This window comes from Balaenoptera physalus (genome assembly GCF_965194825.1).
Source record: "Balaenoptera physalus genome assembly, chromosome: 13".
NCBI lineage: Eukaryota > Metazoa > Chordata > Mammalia > Artiodactyla > Balaenopteridae > Balaenoptera > Balaenoptera physalus.
Window position 1 is genome coordinate 2314237 of NC_138892.1, and position 24697 is coordinate 2338933.

A 24697-nucleotide genomic window follows, 5' to 3' on the forward strand; every position below is an offset into this window, starting at 1 on the left:
ACTGGCGACAGGGTGGGCTGTCCCTTCACTCCAGGGACCTCAGGGTCTCCAGACCGGAGGCAGCCACACCTCACCCTGACTCAGGAGGACCCCAGGTTTCTCCTGCCGTGTGGCCTTTCCCTCCACATCCCTCCATTCATGCTGGGCCGCCTTTGGGTCCAAGTGCGGGATTTGACATCTCACAGCTACGGTGTTTTGAGCGCTTCCCACGTAACAGGTCCCTTCCGAGCACTAAGATGGATCAGCTTCTCCTTTCCTCCCCACCTGCCTGGGAGGGAGGCACTACAGCATCCCCACTTGCCGATGCAAAAACTGTGGTCCAGAGCGGGAAGCAAGAGGCCCTTTTCCGATGTCTGACCCCATCTAATTATTCAGCTTCTTGCACGCTCATCTGGCACTAAATAAATGTTTGTGAACAGGGTTCCCCAGAGCAAAGCGCCACTGGACCAGAGATTTTTTTCCAAGCTGAGAACATGTATCCACTCCTTTGGTTGGGGACTCAGGGAGCTCTCTGTCCTCGAGCGTGACAATGACATAGGCTGCTTCTCGTCGATCACGGCTGCATGTGCAGGTGACGAGCATGTGCCATCCAATCCTGATGGTCACTCGCAGGTGAGGGGAGGGACTAAGGAGGGCTCAAGGTCAGGCAGCCCCACTCCTAAACCTGAAGCCAGTGTGTCCACGGTGAAGCCACATCCCACCCTTGCGCATAGCTGCCTCCTTGTCATGGAGTAGGCAAAGGCACTGCTCATCCTCTCGTCCACAGAGAGTCACGGGAGGCTTTGTAAAGCTTCTACAGTCCAAATGTGCAGAGTCTGCGGCCAGGGCGGTCTCAGGCCACGAGAGAAGCCTGCACAGCCCCTGCATTCTCATTGTGCCTGCAGGACCTCTAGAGATGCTAAAAGTAGAAAAAAAACCAGAGCAAAAAGAAAACAACAACAAAGAACAAACACAAAATCTGTGCCACGATTCCAGGAAGCTCTCCCGGTCCTGGGGTGCTTATGAAAATTCCTGACTGTGAGTCTCCAATTCACAAAGATTGTATAATATTTCACTTCAGGCAAACAGCCTGTCCAGGGCCAGTGACTCAGCCAGCTCTGCTCTGCGCCTGCCTGGATCTCTGAAGGTGACCCTCGGGCAGGTCCTCACGTGGGGACATCTCCCTAACCCCCTTCTCACTGCAGCTCAGGCATCTTGGCTGGCAGAGTTCCAGGCACTTGGGTTTGATCCAGAGTTCAGACCACCAGCTTTACTGGCTGCCCCCAAGGCATGGTGGGTTCAGGCCCTTTCTCCTGCAGCCCCCATGATGCTGGGCCCTGGGGTGTGAGCCGGGGTTTGTGGGCAGGACGTGGGCCCTCGTACCAAGCCCCGTGCAGCTCTGCCCCAGGCTGCCTGTGTTGAGGCCTGTCTCCCTGGACCAGCCTCGGACGCATCACCCCACCTCCCAGCACCAACCTGCTCATCTGCACAGTGAAGCCCTGGCTGTGCCTCCTCGGGAAGCCATCCTGCTTCCTTGGCCCACTGCTGTCTCTATCATAGCAAGGACCACCCGCCCATCTTGCTTGCCCACCTGGGGTGCAGGTCCCGTGGGGTGGGGTCTGCCCGGCAGCCCTGGTAGAGATGGTTGGAATCATGTGTGAGGAGAAAACATCACTGCCGCTGGTCTGGTCCAGCCGTTCATGCATCCATCACAGCTGGGGAGCCACACAGGGCAGCCTGGCCTTGAGGGCACCCTTCTTCCATCCCTCCCACCAGCCTTCCCCAGACATCTCATGAATTATCCCCACGTGCTCACCCCATAGCTACAGAGAGAGAGAGAGGGAGAGACAGAGAGAGAGACAGAAAGAGAGTCCAGCCCTGGACACACGTGCCTCCTTTCCCGGCCACTTGGGCAGTCCCACTGCCCACCAGGTCTGACAGGGCCTCTTGTGTCTCAGGGCATAAAGGACCCCACTTAGATCAAAACTTTGAAACCTTCAGAATAATGTCTACGAGTCCTCCCTTCTCCTTGACCCTGCGGACCCAGCATCTAAGGGTGCAGCCCTTGGGGGGGCAGGGGTCTTGGGGTGCCACCTGGACCCCCCATCATCTTGCCTTCTTTCCTGATGCTCGGGGGTCTCTTCGGACTGAATCTTGCTTTTTCTCTTGCAACTCAACCTCTCAAAGAGAGAAAATGAAAATGTTACTTTCTCTAGGCAAAACTCTCATACTTTTATACATTTTCTCCATAGGCTAGAACAGACCTTTCTTTTTTTCCTTTAGAAAAATTGAAGGTGGCTTTCAAATGTCAAACTTTCAGACTGAGGACACACTGCCTTTAAAATATCCCATTTTCTAAAATGTACCCTTTCTTATTTTGTCTCCATCATCTTTCTCTGATCACAACCCAAGTCACAGCAGCGAGAAGGTTCAGAGGATGCATGTTTCCCCACAAGTGTACGATGACAAGTTGTCAAAGGAAGGTATTTGGGATTAAATAAAGGGAAACGTTCTTGTAATTGGCGATGATGGTGTAGCGGGCTCTCACTCTTAAGCGAGCGGGTCAGGAAAGTTCCCACTCACTCCCGACAGAGCTTGGCACATGCTCCAGCCCCAGCAGGTCACGTGAACATGGCTCTGAACTCTGAGGTGACAGGATGTGACTGGTCCAGGGTGCAGGTGTCAGCAGGGCACCCCGGGGCTGAGCCCTCCTCTGCTCCTTCCCAGAGAGTGGCCTTACACAAGAGATTTCATTTCTTCCTGCCTCGGTATCTCTGCTCACAAGTGAGGGGAGCCCTGGTGACGTCATTGACTGCTGGACCACCAGGAACATGAGCCCCTCAGGCTCCAACAGGCTCAGGGTGGGGCTGCCACCCACCACTGCCATTGGTCCCCGACTTGAAGCAGCTCTGCTATAGCAACAAGCAAGGCTGCAGATCTGGCAAAGGGGAGGGGGCCAGGCAGCAAAGGAGCCCATCAGCATCAGTCCGTGGGCAGGAGCCGGGGACAGGACCTCACCTCTGGCCTGTCCTTGGCGCTGAGTGTCCATTAACTCAGTGCGGATGAAGCAGCCCCTGCGCTCCCACTGTGAGCCAGCCAGACTCTCCTCCAAAGGATTCCAGCCAACAGGCAATTCCAACAGGAGGTGGGGATGCAGGGCAGGGAGGCTCCCGGCTGTGGATGAGGATGTGTTAGGGTCCTGGGGCTGCATGACAAATTAACACAAGCCGAGGGGCGTAAAACCACAGAACTTTATTCTCTCTTCTGGTCCTGGAGGCCAGAAGTCTGAGAACAAGAGGTCGACAAGGTTGGTCCCTCCTGGAAGTTCTTAAGAGCATCCATCCCACGCCTCTCTCCCAGCTCCAAGGGGCTCCTGGCAACATTTGGCATTCCTGGGAGGGCAGACAAATCACTCCATTCTCCACCTCTTGTCTCCACGTGGCCTCCCCCTGTGTCTCTCTCCTTCTTACAAGTCACTAATCACTGGATCCAGGGCCACCCTAATCCAGGGTGATCTCATCGCAAGATCCTTCACTTAATACATCTGCAAAGACCCCATTTCCAGATAAGGTCGCATTCACGGGCATTGGGAGTTAGGACTTGGACATATTCGTCGGGGTGGGAGGCACCACTCAACGCAGTAAAAGTAGTGAGACCTAACTCCACCTCCAGGAGAAAAATGCCCTCCTCCCCCCTGGAGGAAAGAGCACTGAGCCTCGGTTTTCTGAATAGAAAAATGGGAGTAATAGTAACAAAATAATAATAATCTATCTTGCTTAGGTTTCCTGTCAGGAAGGATTATGAAGAGCAAAGAAGTGAGTATGCACAGACTAATATTTTTAATAATAATATTAGCTCCCGAGCTGCATCTCACACTTAATGGTAATTCTCATAATATTGCAAAACACTGATGGCTGTGAAAATCAAATTTAAAACTCATACAGAACATGGTGAAAGCAGCATTTGGGGTAGGAGAACCTCACTTCCACACATTCCAAAATAGAGATCTTGGAGGTGGTTATGAGTCTGGTAGGAGGGACAGTACCCTGAGGAAACCCACGGCCCCATTTCCTTGGAACCCAGAAGCCCCCAGGCCTCAATGCTGCTTTGGTAGAAAGGCTTCTAGGAAGCTGCTTACTGTTGGGGCCAGAGTGCACAGCCAGAGTGGGCCGGAGCTCTGCAGTCCAGCCCTGGATGGAGGAGCAGAGGATCCTCGGGACTGGGAATGGCCTTGTTTACCTCCTTGGGCTCACGGGCTCTGAATCCATACCCCAGGCCCAAGTTCATGGGTTTCATTGACTGTTTTCTATATTTTTTTAATAATGAGAAGAAATAGATGCAACTATTCTGCAAAAACAGGAGCTAGAGAGTGGAAATGTTTCAGATACTTAGCTTGAAGCAGCATCGTTTCCATACCCTGCTGTGATATCCTCGTGTTCCTGAGGGCACTCAGGGGAAAGGCAGAAAGCAATCATGGTCATGGATAAGTCTTCATGGTTGTGAAAAACCACTGCTCCACAGCCAGGAGTGGGGTGTAGAGGCTCTGAAGTCAGATCCAAGCCCTGCCACCTTTCTCTGAGCTGCCGTTTGACAGATGCAAAAACAGAGATCTGAGAGATGCAGCTACCATACCACATGGGGGTCTCAGAGCCAGGCAAGCCCAGAACCAAGCCTACAACTACCAGAGCTCAGAACTTCTGAACGGCATCCCAAATCTTCTCACCATGCTCTGGCCCCTCGCGGTAATGGGGGCCCAGGCAACTGGACAGAATCCATCCTCTTTCACGGGAGAGAAAAGTCAGCAGGCTAGTTGGTGTGGGACCTGGGCATGAACCTAGCTTTAGGTGTCTGCAATTTCATGTCTACCATGTGTCTGGCACTGAATTAGGTGCTGTGAAGATTTCATCTCATTGAATCTCAGAATACCTCCAAACTTAGGTGGCCCAGACCCACTGAGGACCCCAGCTAGGGCTTGGCCTCCTGCACCCCCATCTTTTGCACAAGAAGCAGAAGGAATTCTGTGATAGGTTTCATCCCATTGTTTTTAATTAATAAAAAACTTGATTTCCTCTCTACTGGTATGATGGTCTAAATTCCTGGAAAAAAAGTTTCCCAAAAAGCTCATTAAAAGACCCATTTTACAGATCAGGAAACTGTCATGACAATGGTGCCTGATGCATTTATTCAGTTCTTTCATCTGTCAGACCCTTCAGCCTGAGACTTCCAGATAATTAAGATAACAGGTGCATGTCCGCTCTGATTTATGCAGTTAGTCTCTCACACAAGAATATCATGTCCAGGAGAGGTTGTCCTAAGCATCCAACCCTTCCATTTTATAGAAGACCACACCGAGGCTCTGAGAAGACCAATGCGTCACCTCACCCGAGGCCATGGGCGTAAATAGGAGCCGAGCCAAGAAGAGAGAACTGGTCTCCTGAGTCCCCATCCTGTCTCATTTTCTTGCCAGGCTCTCGGATGAGTGCCACCAATGCCTTCTCCCACCCCCTGCTCTGTGAGCTGTACAGATGAATAAACTGTAAAGTTCTGGGAGTTCTTACACGCTCCATGTCACATAAACACAGGACTGGGGATTGTCACCACTATCAACATTAATTACAATAAAGGGAAAACAGCATTTCACTGTCACTCCAGTGATGCCAAAATTACTAATGTCTCCAGCAAGTATTCACAGAATCAGCAACGCCCCGCTATCCCTGCTTTATTTATTTTATATATATGCGTATATATATATATATATATATATATATATATATATATATATATACAGACATATATAAACATATATACATATATATAAACATATATATATATATGTTTTTAAAAGCCAGCTCCACGAACACAGATGTGATCTGATGCCCGGCAATGTGTCTGCTCCTTGGCCCTGAGCCATCAAGGTTATTGGCAGGGTCAGGGGGCAGCAGGGGGGCTGGGAGGGGGGGTGGTAGTGTTTTAGGAGTTGTGACTTCAGATTCTTCGCTGGTGCCACGGAAAAGCTGGGTGCTTGGATGCATTTTATCTATCTATCTATTTATCTATCTATCTATCTATCTATCATCTACCCTATCATCTACCTATTATCTATATTCTACCTATTTATCTATCTACCTACCTCTATCTGTGCTATCATCTACCTATTGTCTATATTCTATCTATTCATCTACCTACCTACATCTATCTATCTATCTATCTGTTATCTATCTATCATCTATTTTTATATCTATCTACCTACATCTATCTATCTGTCTATCTGTCTGTCTATCTAGCCATCTATCTATCTGTCTATCTATCTATCTACCTATCTACCTATCTATCTGTGTATTTTCACTGGGGAAGAAGGGCGTTCTGAAAAAGAAGCATTTAGAAGCCAAAGTCTCCCCTGGGGCCTGTTGGGAGGACTGGGTTAGAACCTTCCGTGGGCGCCGGCCTCCTCTAGTAGGACTGTGTCTGTGTTGAGCTCGACATTGCCCATCCTGTTTACTTCCCATGTTCAAGGCGCTTCTGTAGTCCTCGCTTGCAGGATGAGAAATGAGGAACTCACATAATGCCATTCATCAGGGCAGGCATGGCCGCAATGGAGCTGCACAGTGTTTATCTGAGCAGGGATCTCTCAGGTTCCACTGTTTCCTCTTGCCCATTGCAGGTTTCTCCATGGGAACCTGCCTGAATGAGGCCCTGGTCATCCTGGAAATGAGTCTTTCCAGGAATTTGGACCATTATGCCAGTAGAAAGGAAATCAAGTTTTATGTTAATTGAAAGCAATGGGATGAAACCTGTCACAGAATTCCTTTTGCTTCTCATGCAAAAGATGGGGGTGCAGGAGGCCAGCCCTTAGGGAGGTTCTCAGTGGGTCTGGGCCACCTAAGCTGTTGATTTGATCTTGGAAGCATGACATGAAATGCAATGTCAGAGGAAGTGTGGGAGTGGCCCGCAAGCCTGCATTACAGCCGGACACAACTCCGCCGTGTTCTCATCCCGAGTGTCCGCAGGAAGCCTGGAATCTCGTTCTGTCCTGAGACTGCATCTCCTTCCCTTTCCCTCACAAACATGGAGCAGAGAGAGAGTTCAAGTGCCCCCGTCCTTGCCGTTGTGTGTGTGCCCTGTGGTCTTGAATGGCCCCTGGGGAGAAATGAAGATCAGCTGGCGTGGAGAAGATGCTTTTACCATCACATCACGTCCTCACTAGGGAGTCCATAGTGAGGATGGGGCCAGGCTCTTCTGTGTGAGCTGATTGTGAAAGTGACCAACTTTAGGCTGAGAATCTGAGCTGCAAAAAAACATGAGGAGCTATTTCATGGCAAAGGACATTCAGATGGCAAATAAGTACAAGGACAACATCAGCCAAATCAAGGGCCTGTGTAGCTGTCAGGCTCCCTTTGCAGCCCTTAGAGATGTAACGTGATGACCAGTAGACCCTCCCAGAAAGGGCCTAAGAGTCCTTACGGCGTCTTCTTAAGGAGAGGCCTGTCTGCAAAAGAAGGTGTCAGTAGCTGATGGGATGTGCGGTGAAGGTTTTTAAGGGACATTGACAATTGACAGTGAATGAAAGAGGCCTCTGGACCCTCTGTGTTTTCAAGGCAGGAAGAATTGAGACCTGCTCAGCTGCAGTTTATTCTTTTTTTTTTTTAATTTTAAAATTCTATTTATTTATTTACTTATTTTTTTTTTATTGAAGTATAGTTGATTTACAATGTTGCATTAGTTTCAGGTGTACAGCAAAGTGATTCAGTTATACACACACACATATATATATTCTTTTTCAGATTCATTTCCCTTATAGGTTATTACACAATATTAAGTATAGTTCCCTGTGCTATACAGTAGGTCCTTGTTGTTTATTTTATATACAGTACTGTTGTATATCTGTTAATCCCAAATTCCTAATATATCCCTCCCCCCACCTTTCCCCTTTGGTAACCATAAGTTTGTTTTCTATGTCTGTGGGTCTGTTTCTGGTTTTTAAATAAGTTCATTTGTATCATTTTCTAGTTTCCACATATAAGTGATATCATATGATATTTGTTTTTGTCTGACTTACTTCACTTAGTATGATCATCTCTAGGTCCATCCATGTGGCTGCAAATGGCATTATTTAGTTCTTTTATATGGCTGAGTAATATTCCATTGTAAATATGTACCATATCTTCTTTGTGCAGTTTCTTCTTAACCAGGGCATCTCATGGGGCTGGGCCAAGATTCACGGAAGACAAGGGATTAGGGCACCGCTCCCTGGGAACAGGACTGGACCCCCAGAAAGACACTAGGGGCCTGTAACATGAGCCTGGCAGGGCCTTGCAGGTTGCGGCTGCTTTGTGCTCTCTTCCCCTCTGTGAATGGGAGGGTCTGTTGCGATGACTCCCTCCCCACCCCCACCCCAACCCATCTCACCACTGTCCGTGGCAGTAGCTGGGCAGGTAGCTGGTCTTTTCAGTTTGAAGGTGTCTGGAGGAAGAGGGGCCACATGCAGTAGCTGCATTGGAGAATCCAGCTCCATGGATGGAGTGGCCGTGTGATTTTGCTGGAACCAAGGGAATGTGGCAGAAGGGACGCCACTGGAGCTCTGAGGACCGACCTTAGGCTTTATGGTTCTCTCTATCTCTCTCCGCCCTCCAGAGCACTTCTGCCGTCATGGTGTGTGTTGCTATCCGTCTCCTGGAGGGTGAGAGGCTACATGGACAGAGAAGAATGGAACGGTTTCGCAGTGGAGCCCAGCTCTCACTGACCCACCAGCTCTGTGATCCACTAGAGTGGGCCCAGGTGAGACCAGCAGGGGGACCAGCTCCCCAAGCTGGGAATCATGCAATCATGTGTTGTTTTAGCCTCTGAGATCTGGGTGTGAGCGATGCAGCCATTGACAACTGACACAGACTGAGTGGTGTTGTGCCCTTGGTGCTGGATGTCAAGGATAGACAAACCTGGGATGAGAGGGTGCCCTCACCCCCTCTCTCCAGGGTCCCCATCTGATAGCTGTAAATCAAGGCAGGGCCCCACGTGGTTCAACAGCCCACAGAGAGGCATTTGTCTGTCGGGGACCAGGACCCGGGTTTCCTTTTCAATCTCATCTATTTACAAATGTGCCTCCAGGTTCTGTGGAAATCTGTCTGAGAATTTATGGCCTCAGCAGATGGACCATCACTTGAATCATTCGTTTTCCTAAAGCTCACCTCACAATAGGAAGGGAACCCAAACAACTTTATACCGAATGATCCATCAACATCACGGGCTGTACCGTGGACTGACTGACACCCAGAGGCCTTGTATTTACAATTTTGCAAGTGATGCCTGTAATACTCAAAAAAGGTGGAAAGAATCCTGAGTATTGTTCAGCCGTGAGCTGCAGACAGGAAAATATCTCACACAGAATAACCAAGGCTTGCATTTGTTTAGAACTCTATAAATTTCAAATGGCTTGCATAACAGAGAAGATTTTTGGTCTTAAGGGAACCTTCCTGAAGAAGGAGGACATTTTCTCATGCCCACTTCTTAGACAAAGAAACTGAGGCACGGCCCTAACACGTGAGGATTAAGAAACAGCAAAACTGAGCAAACTGCCTATCTCCTAAATGTAAAATTTCAATCGCTCCTGAGTTCACTTTCTATCTGTCAAGCCAGGCACATTAGAGATTCTCAAAGCATATTTGATAAATATGTTTTGTCATAAAAGTACCTTGTTTAACCTGATAACCTGAACCCCCAGTAGACTGGCTGGTACATAACAGGTGCTCAAGTGATGTTATTTGAGCAGAACTGACTGAGTTAAAATTAGTGAACAACATCTTAGAGCTGTTTCCTTTATTGAAATATTTTTTTAAAATCACATGCTAACTTGGTCCAGCTCATCTATTGGATACCCATGTCCTAGGAAACATGAACATAAATGGGGTCCCCAAGGAAAGGTATAGGCTGATGGTGGAACCCAAATCCAACACTAAAATTCACCAATCTGTTTGGCAGTTCAAACACATCCCCACTGGCAGCTGTGTGACTTGGATGATCACAAATGTCCTCTGGACTTCAGACTTCCCACCCAAGAACCGGTCGTTCTGGGGATTAGGGGTCCCGTGAGGTAGATGTTCTCAGTGAGCACCTGTCACAAAGGCAGATGCCCTTCCTATGACGGATTACAGAACGTCAGCAGTGCCAGTGTTTCAGGCAACAAATACTCTAATCAGAAACAAAGGCACCATGTTATTAGACGGATATGGAATCAAAACTGTCTCCTCATTTGTCAAGACTAAGCCTAAGACCACCTCCCCATAGACATCACCTCTTTCCTTCTCCAAAGGTAGGACCCTGCCCTGCCCCTGGTGACTCCACTCACCCCTTTGCTGTGGCCATGTAGACCTTCCCACTGTGGCCGCGCTTTTCCACGTCTGTGCCTGGATCCTGGGCTGCGGGGACCCGCCCCCTTCACCCCTCCCATCCCCCAAACTCAGAGCTCCTGGTGGTCCAGTGGCTAATGTCAGCTGTGGACATTAGTTACGAATAATATATCAACACTGGCTCATCCGTTGTCACAAACACACCACATTCGTGCAAGATGTTAACAACAGGGAAACCGTGTGTGAGGGGGATTTATGGGAACTCTGTACTTTCTGCTTAATTTTTCTGCAAACAGAAAACTGATGAAAATAGTCTATTCATTTTTAAAAAAATACACTTTAACTGATATTTCAAATTAAAAGAGACACATAAGAACCTAGCTGCAGAAAAGTGGTGACAAGCAGACTACACAGAGCAGGGGCAAACTTCCTTGCCCTTCAACCTCTTCCTACCCCCTGCATACATCAGAACAAAAAGAAAAAAGAAGCACCAATAATAACACTACCAACAGCCCACAGTCCCAAGACTACTGGGTGCAGTAGAGCAGCTCTTTGCCAGTCCCGTGGAGGGTTTTATCAGTGCCTTTGAGCCTTCCCTCTCTCTGGATCTTATGACTTGTCAGGTGCAGGTAACAGTGATGATAGCTTTCTCTGAGCATCTTCTCCAAGGTTGGGCAAGAGGAGGTCAGTTCCCAGTGAAAACATTCTCCAGCGGGTTTGCTTGCAGGGTTGGGCCTGCCTGAGATCTACACCTGGGGAACACATCTCACAAAGTGCGGGGCCCAATCTTGGTGGTCCGGGGAAGCCCAGGGAGTTAGGACAGCACCCACCGCTCTGCTCTGCTCTGCTCAGCCCTGGTCCAGAGCCTTGGCCTAAACAGAAGTAGAATTTGCCCCTTTTTGGTGGAGTAGAAAGTACTTGTCTATGCAAGCAATTGTGAAAATTCTTTTCCTACCTGTGGTTGCTGGAAATTTAAAGGTAAGGCGATCGTATCATTTGTCAGTAAAACTAGGACATATTTGAGAATAAATGGTAGGGAGAAAGACAAATATTTTTTTAATTATATATACATGACTTTTAAAAAGAAAAATATGTATATGTGTATATACTATATATACATATATGTATGTATTACATATAAATACATATATATGGACACAGATATGTGTATATACACATATGTATATACACACACAAATCAATTGGTTTTGCTATTATTTTGATACACCTATAAAATAATTCTATTCAAAAATCATTTTCAAAAATAAAATTCTTTCCAAAAAACAGCATGTATTTGTGATCACTGAAGCACAATTTAAAAAGTTTCTTTATGTTGATTACCTTAATTTTAAAATAAAACAGCAGGTTGATAAGTATCCGTGTGCTTTGGTCTACTTCTTAGCTGTATCTGTGTCAAATATATGTTACTAGTATTTTTCTGAAGAATGTATTTTCTTAGACATTTATTTACTTATTTACTTATTTGGCTATGTCAGGTCTTAGTTGCAGCACACGAGATCTTCGTTGCTGCATGTGGGATCTAGTTCCCTTACCAGGGATTGAACCCAGGCCCCCTGCATTGGGAGCATGGAGTCTTAGCCACTGGAACAGCAGGGAAGTCCCTGAATAATGTATGTTTAATGTGGTTTTGATTTTAATATTTTTGAAACAGGTCTATAATTTTTTCTAAGATAAATTTTATGGATAATACACTTGAAAGTGATGAAAAATTCAAATGACCCTTCTTTTTATACCATAATATTTTGTATTGAAAAAATCTTTTCTCTACATGTACTGAGTTATCTGGTAAACTCAATTTTTTCCAAATGTGTATATTCTCATGTCTAACTTTTTATTGAAATATGTAAATATATCTACCTACGTAGTTTCACAGGTGTTCTCTATACTAAATTTTTTAGGCTAAACAGAAATACTATAGAATGGAAACTTGAATCTTTAGGAAAGACTAAAGAGAAAATATGTGCGTAAATATATTGGACTCTATTTTCTTCTTTATTTCTTTAACATACATATGATGGTTTAAAGCAAAACTTAGAGTACTGTATTATGCAATTTATAACATATTTAGATATAATACATATGATAACTGTAGCACAAAAGACCAGGTGAAGGTAAATAGACCTACAAATCTTCAAGATTCTTATATATGAAGTGACACAATTTTGACAGTAAATATACTGTAAAAAAAATTAAGGGTATAAATAATAATCTAGAGCAACCATAATAGATATACACAAATACCTATATCTATATCTGTATCCTTTTAACTCAAAATAAAATATGAAAGGCTAAACAGAGGGGAATAAACAGGTGGAGTAAACAGCAAGTTGATGGACCAAATCAAACTATTCAGTGACTGCATTCGTGTAAATTGACTAAACACTCCAAAAAAGTTCAGGGATTTTTCAAAATAAATAAAAATGCAAGACCCAACTATACACATTCTATAGGAAGTGTTCTTGAAATATAATGATGCAGATAGGAAAGTGGATGTAAATGGATGGGAAAATATATGTCTTGCAAACAGTTAATATAAGAGGACTGGAATGGCTTTTATTGTCAAATAAAGTATACCTCAAGATGAAGAGGATTAGGAAATATGAAGAAGATTTCATAATGATAAAAGGGCAAATTCTTCAGGAAGACATAACAATCATACAGTGGGTATGCCTTTAAGTAGAGCTTAAAATTACAAATTTAAAAACTCACAAGTTTAAAGGGAAAATAGACAAATATACAATCATAGTTGGAGATTTTAATGCCTCTCTCTCAACAATTAATAGACCAGGTAAACCAAACATTAAGATTGACATGGAAGATCTGAACAACACTATCAATCACCTTCACCAAATTGATGCTGATAGAACATTACACGCAATGACTTCAAAACTTCTTTTCAAGCACATACATGGCATGATCACCAAGAGAGACCATATGCTAGACCATAAAACACGTATGAGTAAAGGTAAAATACTATGAAATATGTTCTCAAACTAAAATGGAATTAAGTTAGAGATCAACAACAATGTAATATCTAGAAAAAAAACCATATAGAGAGAAATTAAAGAATACATTCCTAAATAATCACAGGCCAAAAATGACATCATAAAGGAAAGAGAAAGTTATTTTTACCAGAATGTTAATGAAAATATAACATATTAAAAACCTTCAGGAGGTATTAAAGCAGTGCTTTAAAGGAAACTTAAATGCTCATATTAAGAAATAATGGTGCAAATTCAATAATATGAAGGTCTATCTTTAGTAGCTAAAAATAGAAGGAAAGTTAACTCAAAGTAAGAAGGAGGAAATAATAAAGATAAGAACTGAAATCAATAACATAGAGAAAAGAAAAACAACAAAGAAATGAATGAATACACTAGTTTGTGGATTCCAAAATTTGATAAGCTTCTAAATGATTCATGAAAAAAAAGAGAATACAAATTAGGGATAATGTGTATAAAAGAAGGGACATAACTGTAGATCCTATCCATACTTAAAGGAAATAAGGGAATATTGTGAAGACTTTTTTGCCAATATATGTGACAAATCGGGTAAATTTATTGAAACAAAATGTATCAGAACTGACTCAAGATAAAATAGAAAACCTGAAAAGCCCCAAATCTATAATAAAAGGGAGGATATACCTTTTCCTCCCTTTTGGGGAGGCATGAAGACTCAATCTATGTGTTAGCTATCACTTCCCCCAAAATTGATTTTTAGATTCCATGCGATCCCTAAAACAATTCTACAAGGCATTTTTGTAGTATTTGCCATCTTGGTTCAATACTTTATAAAGAAATGTGCAACATTTAGAATACTAAAAGAAATCTTAAAAAAAAAAAAAGAAGAGTACTTGGTAAACTTACACTGCCTGACTTCAAAACCTGCTCTAAAGCTATAGTGATTAAGAACATATGGTATTGGAATAAGAATAGGAAGACTGATTACTGAAATATAATAGAAAGCCCCCAAACATTGTCCATTAATTTTTGATGAATAACATCAAAGTAATACAATGTGGAAAGGAAAGTCATTTCAACAAATGGTTCTGGAACAAGTTATCTTTAGGAAAAAAATAAATCTCAACTTTGGAGCCTCACAACATATACAAAAATAAAAAACTATAAAGGTTCTAGAAGAAAACACAAAAGAATAACTTCATGACCTGAAGTTATGTAAAGTTTTCTTTATATGCAGAAGGCAATACACATAAAAGAATCAAAAATAATTAATTTGTTTCATCAAATTTATGCCTTCTTCTCATTGATAGACAGTCTTAAGAAAGTGAATGAATAAGCTGCATATTGGAAGAAAATATTTTTTATCAAAACTGTCTAAAGAACTCCTAAAACTCAGTGATGAAAAGAAAAACAATCCAACTAAAAATGAGCCAACGATTTTAAGGAAGATACACAAATGGTCAATAAGCACATGAAAAAGTGTTCAAAATCGTTAGCTATCAGGGAATGTAAGCTTAAACCAAAATAAGGTGTATCATTCATTCACAATTAACAAAATAGCTGAAGCTAAAACTATGGACAACACCAAATGCTGGTGAGGATGTGAATCTGTCAGAACTTTCCTACATTTCTGGTGACATTTTAGAATGCTACAGCCACTTTGGAAAATATTGGGCAGTTTCTTCCAAAACAAACATATGCCCATGAAGTGAAATCATATGTGTATAAAAAGACTTACTCAAGAATGTTCCTAGCAGTTTTATTCATAATAGCTCCAAACTGGAAACAGCCCATGTGTCCATCAACAGGGTAATTGATACACAAACCATGGTATATTCATAACATAAACAAACTGTTGTATATTCAGCAATGGAAAAGAAAAAAAAATACTAGTGTTATACACAACCACATGGATGAATCCCAAAATCATTACGCTGAGAGAAAGAAACCTTTCCCCAAAAAAGTCTATACCATATGATTACATTTTTATGAGGTTCTAGAACAGATTGAACTAATCTATGGTTAAATAAATCAAAGAAATGGTTGCCTCTTGGAGATGGAGTGGAAAGAAGAAATGGGGAAATGAATATATTCTGTACCTTTTTTGCTTAGCCCGTGTATTTTCCAGAATTCATCAAATATTACCCTAAAAACTGTGCACTTAACAGATCACAAATTCTAATTGAAAAGAATTATGAACATACATAATGTCAAGTTAGTAGTCTGCATGCAGAAATATTTAAGAATAAAATGTACTGATGTCTACAACTTACATTAAAATGAATCCAAAAAATACAATGGGTTGATGAATGAATAGAAAGATGGACAGATAAGTGAAAAGCAACTGTAATAAATTGTTAGTGGTATGACAGAGGTGATGGGTGTAGGGGTGTCCTCTGTAAAATTCTTACAATTTTTCTGTGCGTTCAAGACTTTCCATAATAAAATGGTGAGGAAACAAGAGTTTCACCAAAAACTTCTCATATGCTCATAGATTCCAAAATGCAATTATAGAATGTCAGATTTAAATGTTATTACCCATTAAACTCTCAGTGTTTAATATAATCAGTTTCTTGCTCATTTTAGGACAGAAAAATAGCTAAATTATTGCAGATTGCCAAAAGCTTTAAATCTCAAGTTATTTTTGGAACTTCATATGTAGAATTATTTCATTAAAGGTTTCTAAAATCAAAGAGTTTCAAACAAAGTGTAACTGAAACGTAGAGGATTTCTTTACAAAAATGTTAACACCATTGTGGGGCACTTAGCTTGATATACAATACTTCAAGGCCCCAATATTTTTAAGACCCAATTGAGTATGGACTACAGTGGAAGTGCTAGTATTGTTTTCACATCCAAAATCAGTTTTGTTACCAAAAAAATGCTTCAGTTGACTTGAAGTGTGTATGAATAAAAAATATATTGTAAATATTTGGTACGTATAACATCACAATTTGAATGATGTTAGGAATTGTAAAAGCTCCATAGTTTCTCAGTCTAGTAAAATATTTTTTCACCGTAACTCTACACTTCATCAGACTTCATAAAATTTCTGTACAAAACCAAATGATTTTCTTTTAAATGTTTAAATTTTTAACATAATTTACAAGAGCCTTCACAGTAAGGTGAAAAGAATTTTGACATAATAAGGCTTTAATTTTGTTATGTGTATTAAATAAAACCTCATTTAAAAAAATAAATTAACTGACGTACTATTTCCAGAATCTGATGGCACGGATGTAAGACTCTCATTTAACTATTTACAATGTTCTTTTGTGATAACCCACCCAACATATTAATAGTTGTTGCTTTACCTTTCAGACCTACACAAGAAAGACTGGAATCAAAAATGAACAAGATTAAATTAGGAAAGGCGTCAGCTGATCAGATTGAACAACACTGCCTCTCAGAGTGAAATGGAACTCTGCTTTTGTACTGCCCAGGATATGCTTTCCTCTTTGAGGATACACATCTTAACATAATGACCGACTTCTGAAGAAGATGCAGATGCTCCTTTGGGACATCTGTGTCTTCTGGTTTTTACATGGAGAACAGTACCAAATATCTTACTGAAGACGCTCGCACACCATGAAATTCCTGGAGAAGCAGAAAGTCATTTCTTAATTTTTATTCTATGGGTGCTTTATTTTTGAACATCTCAATGGTGAAAGTTATTGCAAAATAAATGTCTTCCAAAAAACAATATATAGATTTATAATACATAGCAAAAGACAAACTGTACCAGGAGCATTCAGACTGCTGTCTACACACTTGACAGCAGGGCTTTTCCACTCCCATTCCCCATCCCCATTTCACAAACATTTCACACTCCTCTCACCTATGAAGTCCCATGATGAAGTTTTCATATTTAATCGCTGTCCTGGCTCTGGTGCTAGACAGGAACACAGCAGAAGCCAGAAGTGCAGGTGGAAGGTTACCAGCCCACCTGGCTTATTTTAATGCAATTGTTAATGATGTTTCATTTAAGAATGAAACACCTGGCAAAATGCTAAACTGAACAGGAGTATGAGACTGTCTTCAGCAAACTGGGACATGTGGCCGTCCTATTAAAGGGTGTTCCAGATGGTCCCATGGAACAGGCAGACCTGGGGGTCAGATCAATCTGCCTGTAGACCTGTCCCAGGTGAATGCTGGCACGACCAGTGTGAACAAGGCTTGTCCAGACAGACTCTGCTCCTGCTTCTCAGGACAAGGAAGGCGAGCCTAGCTATATTCAGGTAAATGACTGATGCATTTTCCAGGTATGTGTAATTAAATAGCTTTCGTGTATAATGAAGGCATAAAACCTCATTTATTTCAGAGCAATCTCCACGGACTTCATAGAAAGAAGGCATTATCTTGCATTTAGTTTTTGAAATATTGAATATTAGACATTCAGATTCTGCTGGTCTGTGAATAATTTCCTGGGTCCCTCAGGTGCTGAATGGCTGGGGCTCAGAAGCTGTGGGAGAAGGATGTGCGCAGCAGAGGCCAGGTCTGCCTTCTGTAGTGCTTCCCCAAAGGGCCTGGAGAATATGTTTGGGAGTATTTGGGGGCCAAGTGTACAATGATCGAATGCCAAGAAATGTTAGCAGATCATCTCATTTTTTTTCCTCTGGCATCATTTTCAAAACCATGATGTTGAGCTTGAAATTAAATCTTAGACATCATGAATTGTAAGACACATCAACGATTTAATTATGGATTTTCTGGTTATAAAGGGAAAATGACACTTCACATAAACCTTGCTTGTAAAACATATCCCAATATTAGAAGTAGTGAACTGTGGAGAAAAAAAAGAAACACTGAATATTAGAATACAAGGTACATACACGTGGAAGTGTTAGTTTCAGGACAATCAGCCCTTGGTCTCTTTGTGGTCACTAGTTAGTGCATACTAGCTACAAGGGTAGCCTACATACACCTCAACAGGAACTTCCAAGTTCAACCATGTGAAATGCCATTTTCGAATGTCAAAAACACTAGGATAACCACAACTTCACATGATTCAACCTCATATAATACAAAGAATAATGGTTTCTGATTATGGGTCTATTTTCATGTGCAACACACTTTAAATAAATTTTGCTAAATCTTCACAGACCAAAACATCACTATCCCACTTTGGCTGGTGAGGAAACTCAGATGCAGAGTGTGTGACTCCTAACCTCTGTCAGGTTGTACGAGCTGCCCCTCTATTTCTCCTTATTTCATCCCTCCTGTGCTCTGCCTCTCAGCCCCTGCACGCTCCTTGGGCTCCAAGCTGGAGAAAGATTCCCCAGTGTCAAAGGGGGCCAACCCGGCACCTGAGGTGCTGCATCCTTCGTTCTTCTCTGAAGCTGGTCTCCATCAGACCCATATTTTCTTCCTTCCAGCTTCAACAATAAAGCTTTAAATATTAAAGCCTGTAATTATGGTTAATGTTGAGGTTTTTTCCCCAATACATAGTATTTACCTGGTTAGACAGTTCCTTTCCTATCTCAGTTTGCAAAGAGTTTCTTTGTTATCATGAAAGAATATTGATTTTGTAAAATTATTTTACTGTATTTTACGATTGGACAGTTTTTAACATTCATCTGTTAATATGGTAAATTAGTTTAATGTTACACCAAACTCGTGTTCTAGGAATAACCCCCATTTGTCACAATAGATTGCATGTTTTATATGTTACAGGCATACTCCAGAGATACTGCAGGTTTGGTTTCTGACTACTGCAATAAAGAGAATATCACAATAAAGTAAGTCACATGAATTTTTTGGTTTCCCAGTGTACATAAAAGTTACATTTACATTATATTGCAGTCCATTAAGTGTGCAATAGCATCAAACCTTAAAAGTACACACTTTAAAAGTAGCTTACTATTAAAAAGTGCTATCATCTGAGCCTCAGCAGGTCCTATTAGTTGCATCAAATATCACTGATCACAGATCATCATGACAAATAGAATAATAATGAAAGAGCTTGAAATATTGCTAGAATTACCAACATGTGACATGAGAGTCACGAAGTGAGCAAATGCTGTTTGAAGAAAAATGGTGCCTTGTTCAACACGTGGTCACCACACATTTTTAATTTGTAAAGAAACACAATATCTGTGAAGTGCAATAAAGGGAATTGAGGTAAGCCTGTACTGGATGGAGTTTACTAATATTTTGTTTAAGATATTTGCATTTGATTTATCATTAGCATTAGCCTGTAATTTAATTTCTTGTACTATCGATCTGGGAACTTGGTAACAATACTCTAGCAATCTCATAAAGGGAAAGGTCAAGTGTTTCTTCTTATTTTATAATCTGGAAGAGGTTGGGGAAAAAATGAATTTTTCTCTGTTTAAAATGGTTGAAGCACTTCTCTAAAACTGATTGGACTTTGAGGAATCCTTATAGAGATATTTACAATTATTGTTTCAAGTTCTAAAATGATTTCTTCTTGAGTCGATTTGTAATTCATACTTTTCTAAGATGTACCATACTAATTTTCATTTTTATTTGAAATGTAATTAATAATATCCTCTTTTTAACCTTTTAATCTCTGGCAGCAATGCTTTCCTTATGTTTCGTCCTTCTTGCTTTCTGTGCTTCAGTCTGGATATTTTCTACGGAGTTATATTCCAGTTCACTAATCCCTTCTTTGATGAGAAGAGTTGGCTGTTAAACTCATTTATTAAGTTCTTAATTTCAGTTTTTAATTTTTAAATTTCCATTTCATTAGTTTCCTGTTTCTGCTATAATAAATACAACAAATTCAGTGGCTTCAAACAACACACATTTATTATCATACAATTTTTCAATGTACCAAAACATACTTAAGGATTTGAAGGATCAGGACGTGAACATCTTTGGGTAAGGGTATTATTGTTTCTACAATGGTCTGCCTTCTGGCCTCTAAAGATTTGTGTTTGTCCCACATGCACAATACCTTCAGATCATCCCAACATCCCCAGAAGTCTCAATTCATGGCAGCATTAACACAGAGTGCAAAATCTCATCTATGTCTTATCAATCAGTTAATAATTCTAAATTTTATCATTTAAATTATCTAACATTTAGGATAAAGATTTGCATATAATTCATCCTGGGGCAAAATTCTTCTCCAACTGTAAATTTGTGAAACTCAAGAAATAAGTGATCTGCTTTAAAATACAATAATGATACAAGATAGGATAACAGTTTTAGACATTTCCATTCAAAAAGGGAGAAAATGGAAGGAAAAAAGGAGTGTCTGACCCCTTCTAGGGATTCAACTGAGTGTCCTAGTTGCTCAGTAAAGACTTTCTGCTCTGGCTGGTCAGAACGTGAACAACCCTGGAAATATTTATTTCCCTAGTCCTGTGTAGAGAATGTGTTTATGTAAAAATATATTGTCCTCTAATTCTTAGAAGGTCTATTCTTCAGGAACACAATGTCAAGTTGACAGTAATTTTTTCTTAACACATGAAAAATATTTTCTACTAACTTCTGGCATCCAGTGTTTCTTTAGATAATTCAGTTGCCATTCATTACTTTTTTGTAGGCTTTTATTTCTGATTTCCTTTGAGATTTTTCCTTTGTCTTTGTTTTCCTGAAATATTACTATGCTTTATCTAAGCATACAGACTTATTTTTATTTAGTTTACTTTAGATTGATTGAGATATGGGGGGATCATTATCATTCATAAATTGTGGGAAATTCTTGGTTAGTCTCTCTTTGGAATATCACTTCTCTCCCATTTTCTTTTCCCTTGCTTTCTGGAGCTCCAGTTAGAGGTATATTAGAACTCCTCTTTCTATTGATATTTTCCAGGTCTCTTAATCTCTCTTTCACACTAGTCTGTCTGAGTTACTTGTAATTTCTTGATATTTGTGTTCCAGTTCACTGATGTTATATTCAAGTGAGCATAAAATGCTGTTTAATCCACACTCGAGTTTCTAAATTAAAATATTATCTTTTCATTTTCAAATATCTTGTTTGCTGTATTTTGTTTTAATCTGTCTGCTCGGTTTTAATAGTTTCCCATTCCTTCTTTATACCATCAATGTCTTATTTCTTTAAATGTAATTAACATGTATTTAACATTCACTAAAAATTCTGTATTTCATAATTTCTTATTCCTCATTCTGTGCAGGTTTCATTCTGTGATTGCTGTTTCTGCTGACTTTGATTCAGGGAAGCTGACTTCTTAAAATATTTTGTGATTTTGTGTGTGTGAGAGAGAGATTATACTTTGATATTATCCATGAGAATTCTCCTAGGACTGGATTTAAAGACTGTTCTTCCAGTGAGGATTTGTTTTTGTTTCTGGCAGGGGCATTGGGTTATTACAAACTCAAGGTCCCTTTAAAGTAAATTTTTAATGTGGCACTTTGCAGATCACATAGTTAGTATGATCTCACACCCCACATTTTGCTAGTAAAACTTAGATTAAGCATTCTTGTGTCTGAACTTTTTTTTTTTTTTTTCTATCACAGCTCAGGCAGATACTATTCCTGTCTTGAATTTTTTTTAATACTTCTATTGAAAGTACCCCTTGGTTTTATATAGAGGATCTCTGAAGTAACCCACAGTGATGGTTAATTTTCTGTGTCACCTTGACAAGGCCAAGGGATACCTAGATAGCTGGTGAAACATTATTTTGGGCTGTGTCTGTGAGGGCATTTCCAGAAGAGATTAGCATTTGAATCAGTAGACTGAGTAATCATCACCCTCACTAACGTGGGTAGTTGTCATCTAACCCACTGAGGACCTGAATAGAAGGAAAAGATGGAAGAAGGGCAAGTTCTCTCTCTGTTTAAGCTGGGATTTCTGCTCTTGTACATTGCAGCTCCTGGTTCTGGAGCTTTCAGACTCAGGACTTGATTACGACTTACACCATTGGTCCCCAATTCTCAGGCCTGCTAAGTTAAATTAGATGATGGGAATTCTTTGAATGTCTAGATCATTAGACAAGCCTAAGTTTAACTGCTAAACAAGTCTAAGTTTGCCTACTTTTGTCTTATTACCAAAAAAACTAAAGATGCTTGGGTCTGTTAGCCACGTTTTGTGCCACATTAAAAAAAAAGCTGGTATAACAAATAACTGCTTATTTTTTAGTTTTCACTAGAAATTGTCTTCTAAGGGTTAAAAGTTTTTAATGAACATATTTAATTAAAACTACTACAATTAATAAGGAAAATATCTTTGTATACAAGGGAATTTTTTAAAGGTATAAGAAATGGAAATGTTAAAGGAAAAGAAAAGCTGGTTATTTCTAGATGAGAAAGAAAACAAGGAACAAGTAAAATGGACATAGAAAGTTATAAAAGTTCTGTGAAAAAAAAAGAAGTCTTTAGAAAGGATTTTTTGTGTGGTCATGACTGGCTAAAATTGGAATAAATTTAATTAAATGGATGAGTTTTAACATCAAAAGTAAGCTGGTGCAAAATTAAAATTTGGTTTTTCTCTTTATTAAAAGGACAAAGCTTTTTTTTCCTTTTGTTCTGATCTTTATAAAAAAAGATTATAAAATGTAGATCTTATGTTTTGTCAAAATAACCACTTATTTCTATATTGTCTTTATCAGGACTTTAATTACTGAAGTAAACTAATTCTCTTGATATTAAACGAGCTAAGTTTTGATCAGAACTATATAACCTTCTATATTTGCCTATGAAGTCTTTGTTATTTTGGTTAAATGGATAACTAAGCATTGTTTCATAGTGACCCATGATCCTATTTGACCAAGTGTTTTAAAAACTTTTGATATTTTTGACAAACTTCCCAAAATCAAATTCTAAATGAAGTCTTTTTGACTTAGAACTACCTTTGAGATATGAAATATTTCAGAGACCCTGTGAAATATATCAAAAATTTTTTCTCTTGTGAATGGATCTAAGACTGTCATACAGAGTGAAGTAAGTCAGAAAGAGAAAAACAAATATCGTATATTAACACATGTATGTGGAACCTAGAAAAATGGTACAGATGAACCGGTTTGCAGGGCAGAAGTTGAGACACAGATGTAGAGAACAAACGTATGGACACCAAGGGGGGAAAACCATGGTGGGGTGGGGATGGTGCTGTGCTGAATTGGGCGATTGGGATTGACATGTGTACACTGATGTGTGTAGGACTGATGACTGATGGGAGCCTGCAGTGTGAGAGAACAAGTGGGCAGACAAGGAAAGCAACTAGTACTGAAATTTCTTTGGGTTATTTGTATGGAAACGTTAATATAAATGTTTCAGACATTAAAAAAAATTTGTTCTCTCTTCTTATAAAAAGGTAGATGTTAGGGGCTTCCCTGGTGGCGCAGTGGTTAAGAATCTGCCTGCCAATGCAGGGGACACAGGTTCAAGCCCTGGTCTGGGAAGATCCCACATGCCACGGAGCAACTGGGCCCGTGAGCCACAACTACTGAGCCTGCGCGTCTGGAGCCTGTGCTCCGCAACAAGAGAGGCCGCGATAGTGAGAGGCCCGCGCACCGCGATGAAGAGTGGCCCCCACTTGCCGCAAATAGAGAAAGCCCTCGCACAGAAACGAAGACCCAACACAGCCAAAAGTAAATAAATAAATAAATAAATAAGTAAACCTATAAAAAAAAAAAAAAATTAAAAAAAAAAAAGGTAGATGTTAGACTAATGAAGTTTATTTGATATGTTAAATTACATGGGAAACACTGTCAGAAAATAAGTAATACTAAAGCTTCTTTATGATGTGTCTGTATACATGTAATCAGTGTTTCAAAAACTATGTGAAATTCCTGGAAATCTGATATGTCCTGGTATAGGTTATCAGTCAAAATTCTACTTAAAATGTTTCACATAACATAAAAAACCTAATTCCCTTGTCAACTGCATTGTAATCAGATATTCAATCATGCCATTTTAAAGTTTTTCTCATTAACAGAGAGTTATTATTTTACTCTGATGCTTTTACAAATGTTTCATCTTCAGAGAGATTCATGACACTTACTAAAGAGTACAGGTTTCTGATAAACTTTCAGATCATACCATTGAATTGGATAAAAATTTACAGAACTCTAATGAAGAAACTGATGGTTTCATAAAACTAACAAAAGATAAAAGATCAATAATTTTTTCCATGGAACTGAATAAACTGATGAGGATGAGTATAATTTTTATGACTTTTTATTTTAAACACTGCCGGTTCTTTTATGTTTTGCTCTTCCAGATTTAAGGAAACGTGTTCTCTCAAGCTATCTATGACTTGCAACAATTTGATAAAGTGTACCTTTGTAAACAAAGATGAAACATGTATCTTTTTCTTCCTACCTGATCCCTCCAGACTTCAGAAATTCTTAACGAGTTCTCTTATTTTCATAACAATATAATTATTTGCATAAGTTCACTAAGAATCTGTTCTCCTCATAACAGGACACACTGGAAACATCAGTTATATTACCAAGGCTTTGACTGGAA

At 40.4% G+C, this 24697-nt stretch overlaps 1 long non-coding RNA gene across 1 annotated transcript; it reads left to right on the forward strand.

Moving 5' to 3' along the window:
- Nucleotides 1-886: 886 nt before the first annotated feature.
- On the forward strand, nt 887-24125 carry LOC309641542. The gene is made up of 2 exons (XR_014252679.1): nt 887-23540; nt 23882-24125. It is a non-coding gene; the product is annotated as an uncharacterized lncRNA (long non-coding RNA).
- The last annotated feature ends 572 nt before the right edge of the window (nt 24126-24697 follow it).